Consider the following 13,563-nt stretch of genomic DNA (forward strand, 5'->3'; position numbering starts at 1 on the left):
AACAGTGACCTGAATAACTTGAAGAGCAGCTTATACCTGACCAGCCAGTCTGTGAGAGTTCAAGAGGTTCTAACAGGACTGAGCAAAGATTACAGTATGTTCACAGAAATGAGGAAGAAATGTTTAAAATGACAGTTCCCACCAGATCTGTTAACCTTTTACTTATTAAACATACACAAAAAACATTAAACTAATGGAAAGAGGCATAAAAAAATACCTTAAAAAGTTCAAAATTTCAATAGGCTTATAAACGTTTGTTAAAAGTTCTGAGAGAAGTTTTCAATTTCTCAATTATGTTTAGCATTCATGTAACTATAAGTGTTACTTCTCTCGAGTTGAATTAAAGGCTCAGGTCGTTCTTGGTTTTAACAGACATTTATTTGGACACAAGTCTTCAACATGTCTTACAGACATGTTACTAGTGCACCTCGTGTGGCTCTTTTTACATGTAGTGCACCGGAAACTCTTCTGATAGCAACAATTAAATAATTCCCAAGCGGAACAAAATAAAAAAAATTAAATAGAGTCCCCCTTTTCTAAGGTTTTAGCTAAATAATATTAAATTAATTGACATGTATTAACAAAAATATTTTACTTATTTATTCTAATGATTATTCTGAACATTTTAACTATTAATTGACCTTTTAACTGTAAAGTGCATATAATGAATTAAATATATGAGAGTTGCCTATGACGGCAGCTACACTCCCTATATAATGAACTATACTGATCTGCTTCCAGTAATGTGACAGTCTTGTGGATTGTTCTTATTAGATGAACTGGTTTACTCAGTCTCTTCCCATGGTCATCTAATGTTGAGTTGCTGATTAGCAGCTGCACTTTTCGTACGCATCCATCTTGACTTGGTTACACGGCAGTAACTTTAGCCAGCTTCCAATCATTTCTGGGTGTTGTTTCATCTTGTATGATCAATATGTCATTGACCCTTGCATTTCTGTTTGTCTTGTGCCACTTTTGTCTTTGTTGTAGGCTCAACAGATATTCTTTCTTCCACCTCTGCCAAAATTTGTTTGCCAGGTACTGCACTCTATGCCATCTTCTACGAAGGAAAAGGTCTTCCTTTACAAAATCTCCTGCTGGAGGCAGTATTATTGACGATTTCATTGTCAACAGAAGGTTGGGTGTAGGTCGCTGAGGTCCAGTAGGAACATTGAGTAGGTGTGCTGTTATAGGTCTGCTTTTTATGATTGCTATCACTTCATATAGGTAGGTTCTTAAGGATGAACTATCAAGGGTTCGGGATGACTTGACCCAGGATGGATGTTAACACACCCCTGATTGTTCGGATTTGTCTTTCCCAGGCTCTACCCATATGACTGGCAGAGGGTGGGTTCATGACAAACTCGCAGCCTAGTTGTTTTAGGCATTCTTGGTCCATTTCTTTTACGGTTTCTAAGAACTCCCGTCTTGCTCCAACAAAATTGGTGCCTTGGTCTGATTACAGTTGACGGACGTTTCCACGTAGAGCAATGAAAACACGAAGTGAGTTGAGGAATGCATCAGTTGATAAATCATCAAGCAACTCTGTATGTACTGCACAAGAGCACAAACATGTGAACGGCAGTCCACAGTATTTAGTTCTTTTCTTCCCTCATTAATAGACACCTTAAAAGTTTGTAAACATTGTGACATCTCTGGGTGGGCGGGGCTTAGCTGGAGGCAAAAAGAGGCGTGGACGCAATGATAACAAGCGTAAGCTAGCACGTTTTAGGAGGGATTTATTAAACATGGATGTAGAAGAAGGTTCGGAACTGTCCGAATATGTACAGTCACTGACTCTGCGGGACCGTGACAGCTATTTTTGTAAATTAACTCTCGCGGATGGAAGCAGGCTACCTGACCCGTATGCCAAACAGCCATATGAATTACTTTTGGGTGGTTTGGGGAATTTTGTCAAGGCTTATTTTCCAATGTAACCTATCCTTTGTGACAACCGTGCACTAGGAAAACACGAGGAGAGGGAGAGATCCAATTGCAGCTATACTTTAATAACAAAAAGGGTAATCCAACAAAAACAGTCCAAGGAGACAAACAAAACAAAAGAGGGAACCGGATGGAATGGACAGGGAACTCGGAGGACGAGAAGGCAAGGGTAAGTCTCGGGAGACGAGAAAATTAGTACACGAAGGGCAAGGACTCCATACAAACAACAGGGAAAGACAGGTATTTATAAGGAGACTAATGACAATAGATTGCCTGCACCTGTGCGATTAACTGGAGTGCAATTACTGTGAAGACCGGACCAGACTAGAGGAATTATAGTGCCTATGGTGAAGTGCCTAAGGAGAAGTGAGCTCACTAGTGGACACCCAGGAAAACAGAGACTGACAGCGTGACATCCTTGTGCTAACTATGATTAGCAATGTGTATTATTTTAAGAGACCATTCAAAGGATGGCACACACAGCTATCGCTCTGTGTTTGTTTAACATTTAAACTAGCTAGTGCACTGAAGGTTGGCAACTTTCACCTATAAAAAAAAAGAAACTTGCTGATTTACTAGATAAAACTAACACACCAGTTTATATGCATAGATTATTTTACCCGATATGAAGTGTGCACTGCAAACACAAGCATTATTTATGATCATTTTCATCCAGTCTGTACGCCATATTACATTCAACCACAATTGTCTTCTTGATTTCTGTGAAGGAATGTCTGCTGGGATCCGGTAAAACTTTAGTTTTGAAACAAAAGTGCTGTTCCTTCTATTCTGGCAGCCAAAAACACAACAAGAAGACATTTTAAAGTCAAAACCTTAAACTTTTAGCGCACCTGCTATGAGTTCTGCCTTATGTTTTGCCTCCAGCTAGAGCGGTGACGTCACAGTGACGTAGTTGATTAAGGGGTCTATATAGAATGGGCCGAAACAATCCATCCCACAGTATGTAAATGGAGGGGATGTCTCCATTCTTTCGCTGGGCAGGTTTGCCATATTTTGTTCTTCTGTTCGACGTCTGAATTTCCTGCATTTGACACAGTTGTAAATAAACGATGATACTGCTTGACTACAGCCGAGAATCCATAGGCCATTAGATCTCAGTTTGTTTATGGTCATGCCACGCCCTTGATGTCTCACTTGCAGATGATAGTAAACAATCCGTAACTTGGTGATGTGGCTGGTCTTTGGTAAGATAACCGGATGCTTGATGTGAGGATGTAAAGATGCATGCTCTAATCTACCTCCCACTTTGAGGATGCCCTTGCGGTCCAGGAAGGGATTGAGTTGATACAATCTGCTTGCTTTGTCTTTAGTGGTTAACTCCTTTTGGGAATGAAGTTCTTTGTACAAGGATTAGTCTTCACCAAATTAATCAATCGCAATGATTCTAAGCTCAGCTTCTTGCCTTTCTTCGAGACTTGAAGCTTTATTGGTTCTCTTTATGGAGCCTTTAAACTCCTTTAAAAATCTGGTAAGTCTTGCAATAGCTTTAACCAATCTTGTCCAGCTGGAGAATTTCAGGAAGCGTTCTGCCAGCGAATCCACTGTTGTTAATGTGTGGTGTATAAGAACTTTGCATATTTTCGGGTCCTCTATATCAAGTTCTCCCACCTTTATCTCTCCACTGGGAAGTTGATCTTGCCAGAGAAAACTTGGACCACTAAACCAGTTGGAAGCAATGAGCTCTTTAGATTTGAGTCCTCAAGACGCATGGTCAGCGGGGTTGTCTTCTGATGCGACATACTGTAATTCCTCAAATAAAAACCGGTAGTCAAATAAACGCGGGGCCTCTTATAGTGGCCAGGGGCATGGTCAACATGGACAAATAAAGAACCGAGAACCGAGGAGCTGATGATACTGCGCATGCGTGATTCAGCGTGAAGCAGACCAGCAGACTGACACAGAGCGCGTCTGATCCGAACTGATTCTTTTGATGATCGATTCTGAACTGATTCTGTGCTAATGTTATGATCTCTGTCCACTGGAATGCTATTGCTTTTAATTTAAAACGGGTTATTTAAAACAATTACTTATCCAACAGATGGAATTAGAAATAAAGGCCTGCCTCTAATAAAAGCCTGCTTCAAATTAAAGCCCGTTACCTTCTGCAGTTCAGGTAAATAAAGGTAAAAGAATTACAGTATTTCTATTGTGTTGGTTTAGTACTTTCCTTGATGCGCTGGATACGGTTTACTACAAAGACATGAAAACGCCTTGCTTCATTGTTTATATATCCTAAGATGACTTGTGAATCCATCCAGAAGATTTCCTGAACATTTTCCAACTCTAGTTCTCCTTTGAGCATGTCACTTTTGTGCACTGCTACTCAGTGTTAATTTCGTTGAGGAAGACTGTGACGAAAAATATTCGTCAACTAACCTTTTTCACGGATGAAAACTAAATAAAAACTAAATAAAAAGTAAGATATGATGAGGAAGAACGTGACACAATATAACTGACACTTTAGTCAACGAATAAAAATGAGACGAAAATATATGGGAGGGACAAATGGAGAAGAGATCCAATCATAAGTACTCTTTTTGTGGGCCGTGTTGGGAAGAAATCCAATCAGAGCGAATCTTTGAGGGTAGGTTGATCTATGCAGAAGCAGCCGAGCCATTTTAAAAAGCCGCGGCAAATGCAAGCGCAACAGCTAAACAAACGCAGCAGCAGTTACACAGAAAAGAGAACAAAGATGAGTTTGCAGAAATTCACACAGTTTCGAGGACGTTTTCATAACAGTTAAGTTGTTTACATTATATTTAGTTGTGGTTGCACATTCTTAGTTACACAGCCGTGCACCTGGTCCGAGGGCAATGACAGAACAGAAATGTCAGAGCTAACGTTAGGTCTAGGACGAAAATGAAGAATTGACATCTGGTCACATTTCACATATGACAACAAGGACAACAAGACCGCCTGTAAACCGTGTGGAGCAAAAATCGCTGGGAAAAACACCACCAACTTGAAGCGACATTTACAGACGACTCATCCAGAAATACATGCCAAGGTAAGCATACACGCTAAGGTTATTTTATCAGATAAACCACCGTGTTTCCGCTAGCTGCTAAACTTGGAATAAAATAGAAGCTAAAGAAAACAACTTCTGAACTGTATTGATTAGACGATTGTCTCACTGAATTAATATGAATATAATATTCTATGTCCTCAAATTGAATCAAATGTGTACTAGCATAACGTTAGTAGATGTTGTGGTGTTGTATATGACTGGACTGTGTGCGTGTGTGCGTGTGTGTGTGTGTGTGCGTGCGAGAGAGAGAGACCGAGAAAGAGATCTGATGAGATCGGGGCAAGAAAGAAAATAAATCAAAACTTGATTCCCCCTTAATTCACCCTCACAGATACAGAAGACGTATGATGAAAAAGATGACCATGGGCCAAGTGGAAATAAAGCTAGTGCTGCTAGTGCAACCCAGCAGCAGGCCATCTCTACAGCTTTCCTATGTTCTTCAAAGTACAAAACCGAATCGAAGGAACAACAGACCAAGGAGCAGGCCATAGCTAGATGGATTGGACGCACAGGTTTACCACTCACAACAATTGAAGATGAGGACTTTGTGCTTATGATGGAGATAGTGGATAGGAGACTAACAGTTCCAAAGAAAACTAAAATGAGCAATTTGATTGAAACACAGTATGAACATGAAAGACTAAAATTCAAAGAGAGACTGGCTGCTGCCCGGAGAGTATCCATTGGCCTAGACTTGTGGACAAAAAAAGGACTGACAGCCTCATTCCTCGCTATAAGTGCATGCTACTTTTGTGTTGAACGAAGTAAACCTGTACATATATTGTTGACCCTTGAACAAGTAGCTCACCCACACACTGCACAGTCTATTAAGGCATGTGTGGACAAATGTATGCAAGAGTGGGCCATACCAAAGCAGAAGATCCCTGACGGTAATAACGGACAATGGGAGTAACATGTTGGCAGCCTTTAAAAACACCACAGCAGGAGAAACCAGCTCTGAGGACGACTCCCCTGGGTCCACGATGGAAAGTGACTCTGAAATTGATGACCAGCGGTGAGCCATGTTTAATTTATTCTTTTACATGACAAGAATGATTTTCCCCCTGCCACACTACATATATACAGTATATATACAGACACATACCAGCCCATGTATTAGGTTTAGACTTTTTTTCTTCTTGTTATTAGGTACCATCATGTCGATATGGAAATGGACCAGACACCGTGTGTGGTGCACACCATACAACTAGTGGTCCACATGTTGCAGAAAGAGACAACTGTCAAAAGAGTCCTCGATAAAGCAAGTTCTGTGGTGAAGCTCTTTCGCAAGTCCTCAGTTGCAACACAGAGGTTATTGGACCAGTGTGGGGTTATTGTTGTAAATGACTGCCCCACACGCTGGTCAAGCACATTTAACATGGTCACACAACTCCTCACAGTCAAAGATGCAGTCTGTCAAATCTCAAATGACATGGGATGGGACAATTTGCTTACTAGTGAGTGGCAAAAGCTTTCATCATTGCATGACTTACTGCTGCCTTTTGCGGAACACACTAAAACCCTCCAGAGTGACACTACATCAATGTCCCTAGTGGTTCCTGCCCTTTTTGATCTGCTGAGCCACCTAACTGACTTTGCAAAGAACACTCGGTACAGAGACCTCGTCGCTCTTGCATAGAAAATGAGATCAAATCTGAACCAACTTTTTCTTGCCTCTTAGATTCAACCGATGAAAAGTCCTCAGCACTTGCAGCAGTTGCCTGCTTTGTTAACCCAACTGTCTGTGAAATCCTTGTTAATGTTGATGTGGCTGATGGAAATATCCAGGAACTTCTGAAACAGGCAGAAGACTATGTGGTCAAATGCACTTTCCCACACACAAGACAGGAGGACCAGCCTGAAGATGATGCAGAAGAAGAGGTTATTGAGGAACCAGAAGCAGCACCATCCTCAAAGCAGCCGGTGTTTAGGTTCATCTCAAAATGCCGCACCTCAAGGCCTAAACAGAAAACCTCCACAACTAGCATCAGGCAGCAGATCATCAAGTAAAAGGAAGAACTTTCACATCCCTTCACTGAGGACACAGGGACAGACTTCTGGATGGCAAAGAGTGACAGTTTTTAATCACAATTTATCAGCTTAGCATGTAATTCACTTGTCTTGAGTTGAGCTCATTGATATTAGCTCATTGATACTACTTTTAATTATTAACAGAAGAATATTTTGTGCAATGACATTACAACCAATGCATATTTTCTTTTACATACGTTTTGTTTTTCTTTTCAAATCTCTTTGATTTTGCACACAATGCACAGAGTAATAAATGATGAAGAAGATGATGATGCTTACAGAGTTGTGTGCTTTTTAGTTTAATTTGATATTTATCTGTATTTTCAATGCTGAGAGAGCAGGGTTTTTTTATTTACTTGAACATTAAGTAGTGTTTCTTTGGTAGTGTGTGTAATGGCATTACAGCCAATACATCTTTTATTCTACATTTGAGAATTGCACTAATCTGTTCTGTTCAAATCTTGTTGATTTTGCACAGAGTAGCAAGGCATTCTAAGACATTGTAGCCTAGCAGTTATTTAACTTCTCTTTAAAGAATTTTAAAGAGATATGTGAACAGTAACAGTAGTGAATTTTCTGTATTTAGAAACATTTTGCAATGGCATTACTTTTTATTGGTTTTGAGAATTGCACTTTATTTTTCTTAATGTTTTTGATTTTGCACAGACAGTAAAAGACAGTAAGTTTAGAGTTAGGTGGTTGTCTATTTCAATAATACTGTACTTCATCTTGAAAGAATGTAATTGTAACGACCCTGGTTTGTAGTCTTCTGTTCGATTGCCACCAGAGTTTGCCTTTGCTTTGCATTGACTCTTGCACCACACAGACTGTCACAGATCACACTGGGCTACAGTTCCCACAATGCATCTCACTGATTACATGCACATCTGAGGCCAATACACATGCTCTACAAAAGGCTCTCTCTCTTGCTCATCTGGGCCGAGTGTTGTTAGCGTTTAGCGCTTGAGAGCATTAGCTACTTTGCAGAGCCATTTACCTTTCTGAGTTTCATTCTGTTTCCTAGCTTTAGTTCTATCATTCTAGATCCTGACTTAGTTCTTAGTTCTACTATTCTAGTTATCTCTTGTCTAAGCTTTAGTTTAATCATTCTAGTTTCATCCCGTGCCTCAAACTTCTGCCTGTCTTAGTTTTACCTCCTTAGTTTTGACCCTATTTGAGATTGTCTGCCCCTTGATTGATCATCACCCATGGATGGCCCCATTGGACTACCCAATTGAATATTGTTCGCAGATTGCAGATATACGCCTTCCTATGCATCACTCTTCGTCTTGTATCCTCTGTTCCTGTTTTCCAGTGATTGATCTTAGCTTCTATTACCATGTGGTCTAATAAAGCGTTGCATTTGGATCCACACGTTTCCTGTTCTGTTAGCCCTGTAACAGTCCTATGCATTGCGTATCATTCAGGGAGAATGCATATCTTTTTCAGAGAGCATGTATATTTTTCATGGAAAGCAGGCCTTATGTTTATTTTATGTGAAATTTATCTTTTGTGAAAAAAGTTACGGTCAGTGTTTTTGACATTAAGAATAAAATAAAATGCATGTTTTGTATTACAGCCATTAAATCTGTGTTTGTATTGCATATTCAAACCTTAATACCATTCCATAACAGACTAATGGAAACATTTAGTCAAGTCAACTAAGTCAACTTTGTTCTACTAAAAAAAACTAGACTAAGACTAAACGACTTAAGACTAGACTAAGATTAAAACTCCTATGATATTTAGTCGACTAAAACTAGACTAAGATTTCAGATGACTAAAATGTGACTAAAACTAAATGGTGTTATTCAAAAGACTAAGACTAAATCTGAATTTGCTGTCAAAATTAACACTGCTGCTACTACTACTGCGGACAACTCCAGTCTTGGCACAGTAGTTACCTTTGTGGCTGCTACTCTGGACTTGGCAATGACAAGAAAGCAGTGGATTTACTGATTGCTCTTAGATGGGTACAGACACCATATCCTGCAACACTTGCGTCTGAAAAATGGTGAAGTTCATATCTCTGAACTTCTTGAAAATCGGCTGGAAGATAGCAGCGATCAATCTTGACATGAGCAAGGTTCTTTAGATCTAGAAGCCAGGACTCCCATTGTGGCTTGAGCTCATCTGAGAGTGGTTCGTCCCAGTCTGTCTTGTTACGACACATTCATTGCAGTATTTGCTTGCCAAGTAGAACGAAAGGTGCCACAAATCCAAGTGGGTCGTAGACGGAGTCAACAGTTGACAAGCCTCCTCATCTGGAGAGTGGACGCTCATTCACAACTACTCGAAACGAGTTGGTCTGAGGCAACCCCCCATTTAACACCTAGGGCTGTTTTAATCGGTTGCTCACGCAGGGCTAGGTCTTGGTTTCTTACCATCTATACACAATCTTCCTTAGGGAGAGAGTCAAGAACTTGTGGGCTATTGGAAACAAACTTGTGCAGTCGCAATTTTCCAGTACTGCTGAGTTTTTTCGCTTCATGGACTAGACTAATAGCCTCTTCTCAGTGGAGACTGATAAGACCATCATCCACGTAAAAGTTTCTTTCAATGAATCTTATAGTTGCTTCACTGAACTGGCCTTGACCTTGTGCCGCAATGTACTTGAGACCAAAATTTGTACAGGCCGGTGAAAAGGTGGCTTCGAACAAATGGACTCGCATTCGGTAGACTGATGGATTTAAGTGAAAATCTCAGTTTTCCCACCACATGAAACAGAAGTAGTCTTGATCTTCGGCGCTGACTCTGAACTGATAAAACATACATTCTATGTCGCACATAACTGCCACTGCACCCTTGCGAAAGTGGCACAAGACACCTATCAGGATGTTTGTTAGATCTGGCCCAATGAGCAGGTGATCATTTAATGACATGCCTTCATATTTCGCTGAACAATCAAATACTACTCTTATTTTCCCAGGTTTTTGAGGATGGTACACCCCATGGTGGGGAATGTACCAGGCAGTGCTTTTGTTCAGTTCTTCAGGTGGGATCCTTTCTGCATCTCCATGCTCTACTCTTTCGTTCATGATTGTTGTGTAGTCATTGTGATATTGTTTGTCCCTTTCAAGTCTTTTCTTTAGACATTTGAGTCAGTGTTCTGCACAGCTCTTATTGTTTGCCAGACTTGGTCTGTCCTCTTTAAATGGCAAAGGTAGCTCACAACGTCCGTCTGCTCTCACTTTATAGAAATGAAACGCATATCCTCTTGAGAGAAGTGAGAATATTCCACCTTTCTTTAGTTTAAGTCAGACTCAAGGACTTTAATCACATCTGGTGGTGTGACTACTTCTTTGACTTGTGTGCGACAAATGTAATGGACTTCATTTGACAACTGATCTGATGACTGACTAGGTGTCACTTCTTTGACAGTGATCCTATTGCTGCTTCCAATAGCATCACCATAGTCAACACAAGGGTCAGCACCGCCAACTATTGTCCAGCCCAAGTCTGTTCTTTGTGCGAATTGTCTTTTCCTGACACAACTTCTCTGGGTAACCGTGGTTTTGAGCAGTTGTAACGTATGAGCAGACCAACATCGCATTCTATGAGAGGGGCGACCTCTTCGGCAAGGTGCTCTAGGTGGGGCCATGCTCTTACCGTCTTAGGAGTGTAGATGTGATTTAGATTGGCAGGAATAAACTCTCTTGTATAGGTTGGGTGTTTTCCTTTGCATGTGTCACAAACACTTCTCTTTCCACATTTCTTTGAATGGTGTCCAGAGTTGAGGCATCCAAAACATAGTCCTTTCATTTGTACGAACTTGAATCGTTCCATTATTGGCTTGTCTATGAATTTCCGACATGTGTGAATGCTATGGTATAATCTTTCACACATTTCTTTGTATTTGATTTTTCTTCTGCACTGCTTGCCAGCACCTTAGCTCCAACACTTCGAGTCTTTGTAGGCTTGACCCTCTCTGAGTCACTTCCCTTCAGTAACAAAGTTCCAAAGTGGAAAGGAATTGTGCTGCTCTTAAACCTCAATGACTTTCCTATTCCATCTTGCTGTTAGCCAATCAGGAAGCTTGCTTAACATTTTCTGATTTTTGCTGCAATCATTTAGATCTTCGAGACTCTTGATTTGTAGCATAGCAGCTTTACAGCCTCTGAGAAAGTCTGAGAACTCTTGTAACTCAGCACTGCCCTTTGTACCGATCTTTGGCCATGATGTTAGCTTATCTCTGAAGGCTTTGGCGATTACAAATTAACTTCCATTTGTTTCCTCCAGAGTGTCCCATGCTGCATAGTACGCTGCATCCTTTCTGCATCCTTCACAGCTCTTCTGGCTGGTCCACCAACATACTTGCGAAGATAGTAAATATTTTAATTGACTGGAATGTTTTCCTGTCTATTAGTGTCTGAAAATACATTTTCCAATCTTTGAACTTGAGAGGGTCACCATTGAAAAAAGCTGGCTCTGGTACTCATAGACAACTTATGTTAATGGACTTTGCTAATGCTTTAGCCAGTGCTGTGGTGCTATCTTCTTGAGTAGCATTTGTTGTAAGATACCACCTTGTGGTCTGTTGTGGAGCAGAAAACTGTTGCAGATTTGCAGTGGGTTGTGATAGTGCAAGCTTACGTTCAGGCAGACTTACTGGCTTAGGAGCAGCTTTTCTTTTTTTAGCATCGTCGTGAGATTTCTTCATCTGAGTTAATTTCTTGCTTATACACTTTCAGTCATGCTTTGGCAACATTCATTTTCTTTACAGTTTCAAGACATTCTAGCTCTATTCGCTTCTGTTCTAATGTTTTTAGTTTTTCAGCATTTTCTGCTTCTTGTTTTGCTAATCTTTGTCGGTTTTCTACTTTAAGGTTTTCAAGCTCATTTCTTTCACAATCCATTTCTTCCATAACTTTCAGAGTGGCTTCAGTTGCAGATAGTTCAGCTGCTGCTTCTTGTTTCTTTATATTTAACCTGCTTGAACTTGAACATGTACTTCTTTAACTTTTGGATCAACTCCACAGCTTCAGTGTCTCATTCTTCTTGATCAGCCATTTCACTATTCTAGTGTGCTTTAGACTTTGTTATGTGTGACTTTAACTCATCTAAGTGATATCATGCTTTTAAATATGCTTATAAACTTAAATTCTTCTTTATTTAAATATACTTAAATGTGTCATAAACCCCTTAAGCCAAAACTAGGAATACACTTTTCACTTGTTATAAAATAAAAAACAAATGACCTTCAATATAAAAAATAAATAAATAAATCACCCTTAAATACCTAAATTAGCAAAATACTTGTACTTAACTTTAAATAAGTTTAGTAACATTCACCTTATATTAAACAAGCAATAACTTAAGCTTGCACTTATATTTTTGGCCACTGCACTTTACACCTTTAAGCAGTTAATAGTGTAACGGATGAGCAGTTCAGTGATTCATTGGTTCTGAACTAATGAGTCACGGTTCGTTGAATCTAAAACAATGCAAACCCAAAGCTTGTAGATTTTGAACTCAGGCAAATAAACCCGACTCTCTCTAAACTAAATGCCTGGCCTGGCGCCAGTCTGGCTGGATTTAAATTATTTACGACACTCTGGATGATAAATTCCAGTCACGTGAGCAGCCTCAAAGGAGAAACGAAACACCCACATTCCTAAACACACACACAAACTTTTCTTTATGCTCTTTATGTAAGTCCTTAATAAGATGTATTTTGATTAGGTTTGTGTGTTGCATAAAATGGTTAATCCTGTTATGCGAGGATAATAAGTTGCTGACTTGTAAATTGTAAATGTTTTTGGAATGAATGTTCTCAATAAGTGTCGTGATTCTGTAACCCTACTCCTGACCAGCTCATAAAACTTTATGACCCAACTCACAGAACAGCAAAGCCAGCTCACTGGCACCTTTTCTCAATGTATTCTAAATTTATTGAGTATTGCCTTTTTGGTGCATTAGATGTTTTCCATAATAAAAAATTGGAGTATCTACAATTTTATCATGTGTTAATCAAACTTTAAATGTGTGTAATTCTGCATATGAATGTAACGTTGTGTTTCTATCAGTTATATATGTCATTTATGGTATCTTTATAATCGTAAGAATCGGACTGTGTCGAATCTCGATGACAAATTACAAAAGCATGCATTGTTTCAGAAATACAATCTTTCTTAAGAAAAATGTTCAATTCTGTCAGCTGTAACTCACGCAAGTGGGTGTTTCCCCAGAGACAAAGGAACGTTTTTCCCGCTTCAGATCGCGGACGTTCATTGGTTGTTCACGCAAACAGAGGCGTGAACCAGTCAAGCCATAAGAACTGAAACCAGGAAATTCCTCCCTCTCTTGCTCTTGGTCGCGCTCTTGGTCCGCTCTTCTATCGCCGTTGATCTCAGCACGAAACTCTGAGACATTACGTTCGTTGGACCTTTCAAATATCGCGCAAGTCCGCAGCAGCCCTGGAAGACACGAGAGAACACGCCCAATCACAAAGAGACCACATGCAAGTATTATTTTCTAGAGAGATTTAAATGCTGCTTAAAGTTTGTCTATTACCTTTTCAAGGTGATTTGATTCGTTGT

The sequence above is a fragment of the Carassius carassius genome, chromosome 42, assembly GCF_963082965.1.
Source record: "Carassius carassius chromosome 42, fCarCar2.1, whole genome shotgun sequence".
NCBI lineage: Eukaryota > Metazoa > Chordata > Actinopteri > Cypriniformes > Cyprinidae > Carassius > Carassius carassius.